The sequence below is a fragment of the Vipera berus genome (assembly GCF_964194415.1).
Source record: "Vipera berus genome assembly, chromosome: 3".
Taxonomy (NCBI): Eukaryota; Metazoa; Chordata; class Lepidosauria; order Squamata; family Viperidae; genus Vipera; species Vipera berus.
In genome coordinates, this window is record NC_138204.1 from 110,089,346 (window position 1) to 110,104,446 (window position 15,101).

At 41.3% G+C, this 15,101-nt stretch overlaps 1 protein-coding gene across 8 annotated transcripts in view; it reads left to right on the plus strand.

Moving 5' to 3' along the window:
- Window positions 1–15,101, plus strand: part of ACBD6 (acyl-CoA binding domain containing 6) — a 128,454-nt gene that overhangs the window by 37,897 nt on the left and 75,456 nt on the right. The gene's annotated exons all lie outside the window — the stretch shown is intronic.

The window sequence follows — 15,101 nt, forward strand, 5'->3', positions numbered from 1 at the left end:
TTTTTCAGGATATTTGAAACAGGATGCTTTTCCTATCAGATGAGTAATAACATAAAAGTACTTTCTAGGGTGTATCCATGTGTATGATATGTGTATGTTTTTCAGTTTAAGTCACCACTCGGAGAGTGGTGCTGGACTGGCGGTTTTTAGACTCATATACTCCTCCTGATATGACATCATCTTTCAACATCTGACTGCCACTTCCCGAAGTCACATGGCCAGTTATGGCACGCTTACGTTATTCTGACACGGACTTATACGCCCTCAGGGGTACTCCCCCCTCCTGGGTGCGTCCCGCCTTCTCTTTCACCTTTCCTCTTGATGACGGGCCCAATTGTTGGGACCCTGAGAGATGGTCAGGTATGGATTGGGGTCTCCAGTTTATTGTTAGGAAGAGACCCCTGATCTGTTTTTTAGCAAAAAAATTTAAGGGGTTAAGGGGGAGGGCCAGGTCCGGGATTGATCGCTTAGGGGGGAGCGGGGGTCGGTTGCCTCCGGAGCTCTGGAGCGGGTCGTGGGACTACCTATTCCCACGACATTAGGGAATGGCAGCAGGTGTAGGAACAGAGGGCCGTATCGACATCCGGGAGGGCATCCCCGCTATTTACAAGCGGTGAGGCGCTCCGACCCTCTGTCTTCACCCCAAGGCTCCGGGAGCGAGGATGTGCAGCCACCTGAGCTACGGCTAGTGTACCTGAACGCCAGGTCCGTCGTTAATAAGGCTCCTCTCGTCCGGGATCTGGTCGAGGGTGAGCATGCGGACCTGGCTTGCATCACGGAGACCTGGTTGGGCCCAGAGGGTGGTATCCCCCTGGTTGATCTTTGCCCACCAGGCTTCCGGGTGCTACACCGGCCTCGGACTCAGGGTAGGGGTGGGGGAGTGGCTGTGGTTATGAGGGAGACCTTGTGTCCGCGGGAGGCCACCGTTCCCCAGATAGTTGGGTGTGAGTCTCTCTTCCTGAGATGTGGCCCTGGTGCGCAGTTGGGCTTGCTGCTGGTGTACCTTTCGCCTAGTCATGCAGCAGCAGCCCTGCCTGAGCTTCTCGATATCCTCTCTGGGTTGGTGATTGAGTTTCCCAAACTTATAGTTTTGGGGGACTTCAATCTACCATCCCTGGGAGGATCATCTGAGTTAGCTCGGGAGTTCATGGCTTCCATGACGGCCATGGACCTGACGCAAGTAATTTCAGGACCGACTCATGTGGGAGGCCACACCCTTGACCTGATTTTCTTATCTGGACGGTGGTTAGATGATCTTGGTGGGGGCTCCCCAATTGTTATGCCCCTGTCATGGACCGATCATCATCTCCTGCGGCTGGTCTTCCGTTTTGCCACGCCCCGCCGTGGGTGTGTGGAACCAATTAGATGGTACCGCCCCAGACGCTTAATGGATCCCGAGAGGTTCCAGGCAGCGCTGGGGTCCCCACCTGCCTCCTTTGCTCACAGCTCGGCAGATGCCTTAGTGGAAGCCTGGGAAAGGGCAGCCACGGAGGCTCTTGACCGGGTTGTACCCTTGTGGCCCCTGACCCGGTGCAGATCCCGTCGAGCTCCATGGTTTTCCGTGGAGCTCCGGGAGATGAAGCGTCAGAGACGGGGCCTAGAGAGCAGTTGGAGATCCAGCCGATCCGAATCCGACCGATTGCGACTAAGAGCCTATATTAGGACTTATCTCGCTGCGATAAGGGTGGCGAGGTCTAATCACTTCGCTACCCTTATTGCGTTCGCAGATAATCGCCCGGCCGCCCTGTTTAGGGTGACTCGCTCCCTCCTTAATCAAGAGGTGAGGGAGGAACCCTTGCAGGGTCGTGCCGAGGAGTTTAACCAACATCTGTCGGACAAAATCGCTCGGATTCGGACCAGTCTGGACTCTGACTGGGCAGAGTCTGGCGATCAGGACACGGGCGGTCTTGTCGATATTACCTGGGAGGAGTTTGATTCTGTGACTCCGGAGGAAGTGGACAGGATTATGGGGAGGCTAAGCTCCACCACATGTTTATTGGACCCGTGCCCTTCCTGGCTGGTCTATGCAGCCCGGGAGAGGACACGCAGCTGGTTCCAGGCAGTTATATCGGCTTCTTTGAGTGAGGGTAGCTTCCCTGCCGTCTTGAAAGAGGCGGTGGTGAGGCCTCTCCTCAAGAAGCCTGCCTTGGACCCAGCTGTATTGAACAACTTTCGTCCGGTCTCCAACCTTCGCTTCCTTGCGAAGGTTGTTGAGAGTGTGGTGGCGCATCAGCTCCCTCTGGTCCTGGATGAAGTGGATTATCTAGACCCGTACCAATCGGGTTTCAGGCCCGGGTACAGCATGGAGACGGCATTGGTCGCGCTGGTGAATGATCTCTGGAGGGCTCGGGACAGGGGATATTCATCTGTTCTAGTCCTATTAGACCTCTCAGCGGCTTTCGATACCATCGACCATGGTATCCTGCTGCGGCGTCTCAGGGGATTGGGAGTGGGAGGCACGGTCTTACAGTGGTTCTCCTCCTATCTCCAGGGACGTTCGCAGTCGGTGTTGACAGGAGGGCAGAGGTCGACCGCGAGGTCTCTCGTTTGTGGAGTTCCTCAGGGGTCGGTCCTCTCGCCTCTCCTGTTCAACATCTATATGAAACCACTGGGTGAGATCATTCGTGGTTTTGGAGTGGGGTATCATCAGTACGCTGATGATACCCAGCTTTTTCTTTCGACCCCAAACCACCCCAGTGATGCCCTCAACGTGATGTCCCGCTGCCTGGAGGCGGTTCGGGTCTGGATGGGGAGGAACAGACTTCAACTCAACCCCGACAAGACTGAGTGGCTTTGCATACCTTCATCCCGGGTCTATTCGGATATTCCATCTCTTTCTATGGGGGGTGAACTATTACCCCCCGTAGATAGGGCTCGCAACTTGGGAGTCCTCCTAGATTCATGGCTCACCTTGGAAGATCACATAGTGGCTGTGACTAGGGGGGCTTTCGCCCAGGTTCGCCTGGTGCGCCAGTTGCGGCCCTATCTAAGCCGGGATGATTTATGCACGGTCACCCACGTGCTCGTGACCTCTCGTCTAGACTACTGCAACGCTCTCTACATGGGGCTTCCCTTGAGGACCACCCGGAGGCTCCAACTGGTACAGAATGCAGCCGTGAGAGTTGTGTTGGGAGTCTCCCGATACTCCCATGTTACACCTCTGCTCCGCATTGGTTACCAGTTGTCTTCCGGGTGAGATTCAAGGTACTAGTAATGGTGTCTAAAGCCCTACATGGCAGGGGTCCTTAGGGAACACCTGCTGCCGGCATCAACTTCCCTCCGCCCTGTGCGTTCCCACAGAGAGGGCCTCCTCAGGGTGCCACCGGTCAGAGAATGTCGATTGGTGGCCCCCAGGGGGAGATCCTTCTCTGTGGGCGCCCCGGAACTATGGAATCAGTTACCGGTTGAGCTCCGGACGGCGCCCGATCTTCGCTCCTTTCGCCGCGATCTAAAAACATACTTGTTCGAACAAGCCGGCCTGGCCTGATAGGGGATTGGTGGGGTTTTTACTGTATTTTATTGGGGTTTTATTATGTATTAATTGTTTTTTTAGTGGGCATGTATTTAATCATTTTTTAACTTTTGTAATTCTGTGTTTTTTATTCTTGCCCTGAGTCAGCTTGGGAGAAGGGCGGTATAGAAATATAAATAAATTAAATTAAATTAAATTAAATTTTGCAGAAAGATTAATATTTGGGAGAAAATATTAAATAGGGTTGTAATGATTTTTAATATTGTCCTTCACTTTTATTTACAAGCTGTATTCAGTGCTTTTTAATGGAATGAACTAGCTGAAGCTGTAGTCTTATACATCCAACTGGAAACCTCCCTGGAAAATCAGTTCAGAGTTCTGATGTAAGCACTGATAAAACTGTATGTTAATTCTTTGTTAACCTCTTAACAAAAGTAAAGATTATGCTAAATGATACAGCTGGTCAAGACAATTAAGAAGCAGTATAACTGTAAGGTTACTAATTGAGGTCAGTTTTTCAAATTAAAAGAAAAATGTGTGAAGATTAAATACGAAAGTTAAGGTTAAATAAAGGAAGCTAAGGAATGGGAAATATAGAGTAATGAAATAAGTAACGTGTTCGTTCTGTTAAACATATTGAAACTTTGAGCTGATGCCAGCCATACAAGATAGACCAGACTAAGAAAACAATGCCATATAGATCAGTATTTGGCAGAATGCAAGAAACATGCTTTCTCTCTGTTGCGGTGTCTGCTTTGTAAAATAATGTTCCCCACAAAATCTGGGTAGCTTCTACATTGATGTCATTCAGAAGCTATAAACAGCCTGACTGTTCTTCCAGGCCTTCGGGCAAGGTGATGGTTGATTGGGGTTTGGGGGAATTATTATTTTTTTTGTTTGGTTTTTTGGTTTATATATTTAATAATAATAATAATAATAATAATAATAATAATAATAATAATAATAAGAAGAAGAAGAAGAAGAAGAAGAAGAAGAAGAAGAAGAAGAAGAAGAAGAAAAAGAAAAAAGAAAAAAGAAAAGAAAAAAGAAAAAAGAAAAAAGAAGAAGAAGAAGAAGAAGAAGAAGAAGAAGAAGAAGAAGAAGAAGAAGAAGAAGAAGAAGAAGAAGAAGAAGTTGGAAGGGACCTTGGAGGTCATCTAGTCCAACCCCCTGCTCAGGCAGGAAACCCTATACCATTTCAGGCAAATCGCTGTCCAGTCTCTTCTTAAAAACCTCCAGTGTTGGAGCATTCACCACCTCTGGAGGCAGGTTGTTCCACTGGTTAATTGTTCTAACTGTCAGGAAGTTTCTCCTTAGTTCTAGGTTGCTTCTCTCCTTGACTAGTTTCCATCCATTGCTTCTTGTCCTGCTTTCAGGTGCTTTAGAGAATAGCTTGACTCCCTCTTCTTTGTGGCAGCCCCTGAGATATTGGAACACTGCTATCATGTCACCCCTCACTCTTCTCTTCGTTAAACTACACATACCCAATTCCAGCAACCGTTCCCTATATGTTTTAGCCTCCAGTCCCCCAATCTTCTTTGTTGCTCTTCTCTGTACCCTTTCTAGAGTCTCAACATCTGGAATACATCAGTATTCCAGGTGTGGCCTTACGAAAGCATTGTAAAGTGGTATTAGTACTACACTTGATCTTGATTCTATCCCTCTATTAATGCAACCTAGCACTGTGTTGGCTTTTTTGGCAGCTGCAGCACACTGCTGGCTCATATAAATATAAATATATAAATGCAATAAAATAAAATAAATAAAATAAATAAATAAATATTGAAGTGATTGTCTACTAGGACTCCGAGATCCCTCTCACAGTTACTACTATTGAGCAAGGTACCACCTATACTATACCTGTGCATTTGATTTTTCCTGCCTAAATGTAGAACCTTACTTTTTTCACCATTGAATTTCATTTTGTTAGATAGTGCCCAGTGTTCGAGTCTGTCCAGATCCTCCTGTATTTTAAGCCTATCTTCTGGAGTATTGGCTATTCCTGCCAGCTTGGTGTCGTCTGCAAATTTGATGAGTTCCTCATCTATCCCCTCATCCAAATCGTTGATGAAGATGTTGAAGAGCACTGGGCCCAGAACAGAGCCCTGGGGCACCCCACTACACACTTCCTTCCATGTAGATGCAGTTCCATTGAGGACCACACGCTGAGTACGGCCTGTCAGCCAGCTACGAATCCATCTGGTGGTGATGCTATCTAACCCACATTTTTCTATCTTATCAAGTAGTAGGTTGTGATCTACTTTATCAAATGCCTTACTGAAGTCCAAGTAAATTATATCTACAGCATTCCTATGGTCCACTAATTTTGTCACTTGGTCAAAGAATGTAGTAAGATTTGTCTGGCATGATCTGTTTTTGACAAACCCATGTTGACTTTTAGTGATGACTTTGTTTGCATCAAGGTGTTCGCTGATTCATTTTTTATTATCTTTTCCAGAATCTTCCCAGGTATTGAGGTCAGGCTGATAGGTCTGTAGTTTCCTGGATCTATTTTTTTCCCTTTTTTGAAGATGGGAACTACATCAGCTCTCTTCCAGTCATCTGGTAGTTCCCCAGTGCTCCAGGATCTTTGAAAAATATAGTTCAGTGGTTCTGAGATCACGTCTGCCAGTTCCTTGAGAACTTTGGGGTGTAATCCATCTGATCCTGGTGATTTGAACGCGTCTAGGCTGGACAGGTGTTCACTTACCATTTTTTTGCCTATCTTAACTTGTGTTTCTATTCTGTTTTTTATGGCACTGGTTTTGGTAGGTTGGACTGTTTTTTCCCTTTGTGTAAAGACAGATGCAAAAAACGAGTTAAATAGTTCTGCTTTCTCCCTATTGCTTGTCACCTTCTTGCCACTTTCCCCCACTAATGGACCAATCATTTCCTTAACTTTTTTCTTGTTTTTTATATGTTGAAAGAAGCATTTTTTTTTTATTTTTGACTTTGGTTGCAAGCCTTAGTTCATTTTGAGCCTTAGCTTTCCTCACTTCATCTTTGCAGGCACAGGCTATTTGCTGATATTTTGACTTAGTTATGTGCCCCTCTTTCCAATTCTTATACTTGTCCTTTTTATCTTTCAGTTTATCAGAGAGTTCTTTATACAGCCATGCTGGTTTCTTTTGAGAGCTGTTATTTTTCTTCTTTGTTGGTATTGTACTAGACTGGGCCTTTATTACCTCACTTTTCAAAATTTCCCAAGCTTCTTGAGTTGTTTTCCCCTTTAGGATTCTCATCCATAGAATTCTTCCCATGGTCTCTCTAAGTTTATTGAAATTAGCTCTTTTAAAGTCCAAGACTCTAGTTTGGCTGTGTTCTATTGCTTGTGCCTCCAGAATGTTGAATTCCAATATTGCATGATCACTTCCCCCCAAAGTTCCTGTGGCTTCAACATTTTCTATCATTTCATCTCTGTTTGTGAGAATTAAATCCAATATGGCTAATCCCCTAGTTCCCTTCTCTACTTTTTGGGAGAGAAAGTTGTCTGCTAGGTTTGTCAGGAATCTGTTTGATCTTCCACTTGGTGCAGAGTTTGTCTCCCAGTTGATATCAGGGTAATTAAAATCCCCCATTACTATTGTGATGTGCTTCTTACATACCTTACTTAGCTGACTAGCAAAAAGTTCATCTATTTCCTCTGCTTGGTTGGGTGGCCTATAGTATACACCTATGGCAATGTCATTTTTCCCCCTTTTATATTGACCCAAATGCATTCAAGTTTACAGTTTTCGTCGTTGTGCTCTATTTCTGTACAGATAAAGTTATTTCTTATATATAGAGCAACTCCACCTCCTCTTTTGTTTAGTCTGTTTCTTTTAAATAGTTTAAATCCCTCTAGCTGTGTGTGCCATTTGTAGGTTTCATCCCACCATGTTTCTGTAATGGCAACAATATCATATCTGCCCTCATTTACCTGAATTTCTAGTTCACCCGGCTTACTGTTCATACTCTGTGCATTAGTGTATAGACATTTGAGTCCTTTATGACTGACCCTTTATGGCTGCTCATGAACTCACTTTTGTCTTTCTGATTTACTTTTTAATTGTAGTTGGGAGTCAAGTGGCCTATAAATTGTATTAAAAATAAATCATATAAGGAATTATTATAATAGGTAATTGGCATATCTTTTACATATCCCCTTTTTGGTATAGGTTTAGAGAATGATCTTTCTAGTTCCTAAGATGATGTTGTTGTTGTTAGCTGCAAAGTCGTGTCCGACCCATTGTGACCCCATGGACAACGTTCCTCCAGGCCTTCCTGTCCTCTACCATCTTCTGAAGTCCATTTAAGCTCACGCCTACTGCTTCAGTGACTCCATTCAGCCACCTCATTCTTTGTCGTCCCCTTCTTCTATTGCCCCCAGTCTTTCCCAGCATTAGGCTCTTCTCCAGTGAGTCCTTCCTTCTCATTAGGTGGCCAAAGTATTTGAGTTTTAGCTTCAGGATCTGGCCTTCTAAAGAGCAGTCAGGGTTGATCTCCTCTAGGACTGATCGGTTTGATCGCCTTGCAGTCCAAGGGACTCGCAGAAGTCTTCTCCAGCACCATAGTTCAAAGGCCTCAATTCTTTGGCGCTCAGCCTTTCTTATGGTCCAACTTTCACTGCCATACATTGCAACTGGGAAGACCATAGCCTTGACTATACGCACTTTTGTTGACAGGGTGATGTCTCTGCTTTTTAGTGTGCTGTCTACGTTTGCCATGGCTTTCCTCTCCAGGAGCAAACGTCTTTTAATTTCTTGGCTGCAGTCCCCATCTGCGGTGATCTTGGAGCCCAGGAAAGTAAAATCTGTCACTACCTCCATTTCTTCCCCATCTATTTGCCAGGAATTGAGAGGGCCGGATGCCATGATATTGGTTTTCTTAATGTTAAGTTTCAACCCAAGTTTTGCACTCTCCTTCACCCGCAACAAGAGGCTCTTTAGTTCTCCTTCACTTTCTGCCATTAGAGTGGTATCATCTGCATATCTTAGGTTGTTGATATTTCCCCTGGCAATCTTAATTCCAACTTTTGATTCATCTAGCCCTGCCTTTCTCATGATGTGCTCTGCATATAAGTTAAATAGGCAGGGTGACAGTATACAGCCTTGCCGGACTCCTTTTCCAATGTTCCTAAGATACAAAATCTTTTTCCGCATTTGTTAATATAGAATGGTTATCACAAACTGCCTCTTCTACCTCAGAAGACTAGATTATGACACTAATTGCTTCTTCATGTGCAGCTTATCTCCATGTTTACTTTTTCAATTTTGGAAATAGAAACCATATATTTGACAAAAATAGTTCATGGTTTGTACTTAGAAGCAATCTGATTTAGATTGCATTTCTCCATCTCCAGTTTACTGCTATATAGTTGATTTTATTCCAAAGTTGCATGTCAATGATAGCAAAGTGTCAAATCCATGTTAATGTTGCTTAAAATAAATTTGGGCAATAAACAATGGATTCTCTCTGCAAAATACCTTTAATCTGTGATTTGTACTGTTGAGTTTCTCTTATTCTAGATTTCTCCATTTCTTCAACTTCTGTATTTCAGTCATTTAACAGTTGTAGTAAAATATAGGTGGTCCTCAACTTATGACCACAACTGAGGCTGTAAATTTGGTTGTAAGTCATTGTGGTCATCAAACAAGTCAATGTTGGCTGCCTTGCTTGTCTTGTTGCAGTCATTCAACAACCATGCAGTAGTGCCTTGGGGTGGGGGGTGCCTTGGGAAGTCTAGTGCTCACCAGCATGCAGAAACTGGGTATGGGCCAGAAGACCCTGGTCAGCTAGCCATTTTATGAATGCATGAAATAAAGTATGTCTTTGCAAGAAGATTCTAAATAGAAAACTATATAAGAAGTGATTTTCTGTTTGATCCATTCTTCACATCTGAAGCAAAATTAAGAAACATAATTTTACATAATTTTACATAATTCTTATGCTAGAGAATGGAAGAGAATGTACTTCCATTCTCTTCCATTCTCTAGCATAAGAATTATGTAAATTGTACTTGTTTGCTTTTTAACAAATGAAATTTGCAAGGAGAGTATAATTTCTCAGATAACTTTTAAAGAATATTACTAGCTCTTGTTGATTATTGAAGAAACAGAAATGTTTATAACCTTTAAATGTGTGGTTTTTTACAATAAAATATGGAGTTGTCCTTTCTATAAAAATTAAGAGTGTCCAGATTTAGATAAATAGGTAGAAGAGATTATATAATTACCATGTTGTCTTGTACACAATTGCTATGCAAACAGCAAATGTTATATAATGGCTTCTTAATCCTATTAAATTACACCAGGAATAGAACATGCTTCCTCACATTTAGCATCCTTACCTTTTGATTATCTTTTCTTAGAAATATGTTTCAGATTGCTCTATGAAAACAGATCTTCTGGACTAATGGATTTTTTTTAGTAGAAGTCTTATAATATTAGACCGGGGAAAGCACATTCTTCCCGCAAAGAAGCATTGATCCCCATCTTTATCCATGACTGACTTAACTAGGAAGAATAAAAATTGAGCAACCAAGTCAAACCTCTCATCCTTCCATATATTCTATTCACATCCTCAAGAAGTAAATAGAAAAGTATGAAAATAATTCAAAATAGTTGGGCAAATGGTTGCTGTCTACATCTAATCATTGCAGTTAAACATGATTCCTTGAATCGAGATAAAAATGATGAAATGTAAAGGTCAATAAATTTTGTACTACTGAGCCCTGTCCCCCAACCTCCAGTTTTATCTAGCATGCTTGATATCGTATTTATCTATCATATTTTTCACTCTGATGCCATGTAATTTATCAGAATGTTATTAATCCCATTAACCCAAGCAGCCATCTGGCAACTCTTTGGGTTAGACCAGCCTAGTACTGAAATGGAAAGATTTATGGCTTTAGAATTGATTATTTTATCTGAGAGATAAATGAACAATTTGACAGAAAGTACCAGAGGTCAGTATACATGGACTGTACCAGAAGTACACTATACATGGACTGTAGTCCTTAAAAATGTAAGATTAGCTTTCTTTACATAGTTTATACATTTTCCCTAAATAATTCAGAAATTATTCAGTCTCAATTTCTTGTTAGGAATGTTAATCATTAAATTGGCAGAAATAAACATGAAGCCATACTATGGATATCATTGGGTTTCTCCTAGCATTAATTTTGTACTCATGTAAAAAATGAGTCTGTTTCTTGAAACATCAGAGAGAAAGATGCATCTCAATTGTTTTATTTATATAACACGTAGAACAACATTTGAAAGGCATTAAAAATTATAACAGATTCTCAAGTTTCAGCCAGATTCCTTAATTGCATAAATTATGGAAATAAGGAATATGATTTCTTCACTTCAACTTATGTTACCTGTTTAGAGAAGTACCTCAAAAGCTTCTTTACCACTTTTAAATTATAAATAACTTAGGTTGTCTTCACTAAAATGAAGTTTATCAGACCCTAGGATATTTGATAAGCAATTCATCAATTGTGTTTTGCCCAATCAGGTAGAGAGAAGACTTTCTCAGTATTATGTCCAGGCACTACAATGTTCTTTCCAGGAGCTATTCCAGCCTTCTTTTTGAGATGTAATTTTTTTTCATTCCAAAAGATATAGAAGAGTCACTTTGAAGAGTGACTCTTCATATAGAAGAGTGAGATGGGCAGCATATAAATTTAATACATAAATATTTGTCTTATTAAGTTTAATATTTATTTTGCAGGTAATAATTTATTTTACTAGAATCCTGATTCTTAATTTGTTTATTTATTTTGTTCATTGTTGTACTGTAATCGAATGCTTTACTGTTAGCTGACTTGAAGTAGAGAATAAAAGTGAGCCATTTCAATAATATTTCAAAAAAAGCCAAAACTATGAATGTTGGGTTAGGCTTGTATATTCCTTCTTCTTATTTATATGGGATTATCCATATGTTGATATTACATCTGAAGGAGGGCATACAGTATTTAAGAGGGTGATGCTTAAATGAAACAGTTCCATACATCAAACTATAGAGGCTTAAACTGTGATCTAAGAAGCTGTATAAATTTCTTCCAGTAAAGAGGCAAGGACAAAAAAGAAAGGCTTCTATGGTAAATTATAATTTAAGAATGAAGGCTTCTACAGATTTTTGTTTTTTAAAGAGCCATGGAACATCCTTCGTGATACTGCCAGATTTAAAGGTTTTCAAGCATTGAACCATGTTGAAAAACAGCACCTTATTGTAAACATTTAAATGCTTTGTTTAAACTTTTAAACCAAAAAAGCGTTAAAGGAAAGACCAAGAAGAAATAGCTCACTAGCTCTGTGAGTGTGGAAACGTTTTCATATACAGTAAAAGAGCAAGGAATCTGTCTGTTTATTTACTTATTTATCCATTCATCCTACGTTTATGATTTAGTTAGTTAGTTAGTTAGTTAGTTAGTTTTCTATACCGCCCTATTCCCGAAGGACTCAGGGCGGTTTACAGGGCAATATTTAAAAGACAATATAAAATTAAGACAAAAAATAGAATTAAAAAGAATTAAATTAATTAATAGCCCAACAATAAAACAATGTTAAAAACTTGAAACTAAAAACCCCCTCAGTCCAGGCCAGAAAGATTGAAAAGCCAGGTTTTCAGGTCCCGGGGAAACGAGCGCAGGTCGGGGGCAGTCTGGAGTTCCACAGGTAAATCATTCCAAAGGGCAGGCGCGCCCACAGAGAATGCCCTCCCTCTGGGGATCACCCGCCGGCATTCCCTGACCGGCGGCACCCTAAGGAGGCCCTCCCTGTCCTCCGCACAGGACGATGGGAAGTTGATGCTGGCAGCAGGTGTTCCCTACGATAATCCGGGCCCATGCCATTTAGGGCTTTATAGGTCATCACCAGCACCTTGAATCTCACCCGGAGGGCAACTGGAAGCCAATGCAGCTCGCGGAGAAGAGGTGTTACACGGGAGTATTGGGAGACTCCCATCACAACTCGTGCGGCCGCATTCTGCACCAGCTGAAGCCTCCGAGTGGTCCTCAAGGGCAGCCCCATGTAGAGAGCATTGCAGTAGTCTAACCGGGAGGTCACGAGCGCATGAGTGACTGTGCGTAGGGCATCTCGGTCCAGATAGGGGCGCAACTGGCGCATCAGGCGAACCTGGGCAAAAGCCCCCCTGGTCACGGCTCCTATATGATCTTCCAAACTGAGCCATGAATCCAGGAGAACGCCCAAGTTGCGAGCCCTATCAACAGGGGGTAACACCTCGCACCTTATGTTTGAATTTAATGAATAACTCAAGTCAGTGAACATATCTAATATTCCTTTTTCCCCCAGTTTCCCCACAAAACAATTCTGTGAGGTGACTTGGGTTGAGATAGAGTGCTTATTCTTTAAAAACAAATGAAAGTAGAAATTATGTGATCAGTGTCATTTAGTAGATTTCGCTAACATTTAAAGTACTGCATTACATGCGTTATCAATTGTAGAGCCAGTAAGGGAAACAAGGGTGGGGAGAATCAGCTTTTCCAAATAATTACAATTTATTATCCAAGCATTGATTAAAATTAAGTTTTCCAGCTACCGAGGTACAGCTTGTCATCAAATGAGGTAGTGAGTTACTAGTGGCGGTGGCATAATTTTCTTCAATGAGCAAGGACCTTTGTTTGCATTCTCATTTTCTAACAAATAAAGAGGATACTTGTAATTTTATCCAGGTAGACTAGAATATTGCTAAGCTAAATTCCCTTACACTGAAAGAAAAACAAAAGTATGTTGCTTTGAGTGAAGGGTGTGTGTGTGGGTTTTCACAGGTTCCTGCATTACTAATCTTCCATGTAGTGTATACTTTTTTCATGTGTGGGCAATTGGGTAACACATGTCTCATTAGGTTCTGGTTACTCTCTGAGGAGAGCACAGAAGTGTACAGGCAAGTGGGTATCACTTCCTCTCTAGGGAAGCAGACTGTTCAGAATAAACTTGAGTTATGGATTTATTCAGCCTATAAAACCTCAGCTGGCATAAATAATGGATAAAGCAAAGGTTTGTCTGCAGTGCATACCTCAGGGACACAGGCTTGCTTCTCTCCCCCCATTGCCTTTTCTTATGAAAATGATCCCAGTTGCACTGATAGATAATAACAACACCAAGCAATTAAAAGCTATGGGTGGCTGGAGAGAGGAGAAAGGGTTCAGTTAATGAGCTTTTCCTCTTCCTGTACCCAAGAGAGCCTCAGAAGTGATGGGGCGATTAAACGAAGAGATAATTATAGATTATGAGAAGATGGGCCCTATGAGGTGTAAGAGGGCCTTGACATAAACAGTATCTGTTGCAACTGTGTCTTGGCTTCTATCTCTGCTTCACTACTCTGAGTAGCACAATGACAAGCAGACAGGCAAGACCACCTGTTTGTGGCACATAATACTCCTTCTGTAACAGTCAGATGATTTCAGAAAAATAAAAAATGGTGATGGAACACAGCCATCTTATCAGCTGGCTCTTTAGTTTCAAAGCTGACATGCTATAAAAGCTGACAAAGAAGATTTATGCACTATTCCTAGTACTTGATAGTTCTGCAACTCTCAACAATATTTTTCCTTTTTTAAAAAAAGATAGATATTTGCTAAACATTCCCTAGGTAATACAGCGCATGATACAACATTTGAGGTTTTCATTCAGAAAAGATATATTTGTTGGAGATAAGGGGGTTTTTTCTTACTATTTTCTGTTTTAGGAGATTTTTTTTTCTTTTTACACATTTTTTCTTTGCTTAAAATATTTTTAATTAGGTTTTTATATCAGTTTTATGTAATATAATCCTTAATAAAACTATTGGAAAAGAATGAAATTAAGGAACAAAAAATCAACATATGTTCTCTTCTATTTAGACCTTCCTCATGGTGATATCTTAATGATTCAAAATAAGGATTCTTATCTGGCGCCCTGATTTCAAAATTTCCCAGTTTGACACTGATTTTTTCAAAACATTCAGCTCAGCTGAAGACAAAGATTGAGATCTCTAAGTAAATTTTTAGTATGTTTTTTGTTTTGTCTCTGTCCTCTTGTCCTATGTACATACACACATGTGCATGCACACATTGTCTATACTTTCTGGAATTTGATCATATTTTTGTTTCCACTGTCTTTTGTGTCCCTGCGTAGGTTTCATTTTTAATTATGAGAGATAGGTAAATAATTTTATAAACACAAAATAAGATCATAGTCTTAAAAATGAGATGACATTTAAAGCATTTCTTATAAATAATCTTAAATTGGCTTAGAATAAAAGTTTGAAAACAGATTATAATGTGATGTAACTGAATGTAAAATAAACATTTAGCTCCGTCTCTTATGACTCAACTACAGTTGATCTCCATTATCACTAAATGTTTTGTAAGTGGCTACTATTAATAAGCCAATTCTCATTGTCTCTACTTTCAGTATTTCATCTCTCTCTGGCACTATTTAAAATTCTACACCCCTGAGACATGCTAGTCACAATTTGCAAAACTGATATTGACCTTATTGTTAGCAGAGAATGTTGCATATGGCATTTGTACGATTAAGGCCAGTAACATATTCTACACCTTCTGTGTCTTACTGAAAAGTGTTAAATGAAAGCTGAAATCTACAAAACCATGTTAGTAACTGAAATCTACCAACAGCAG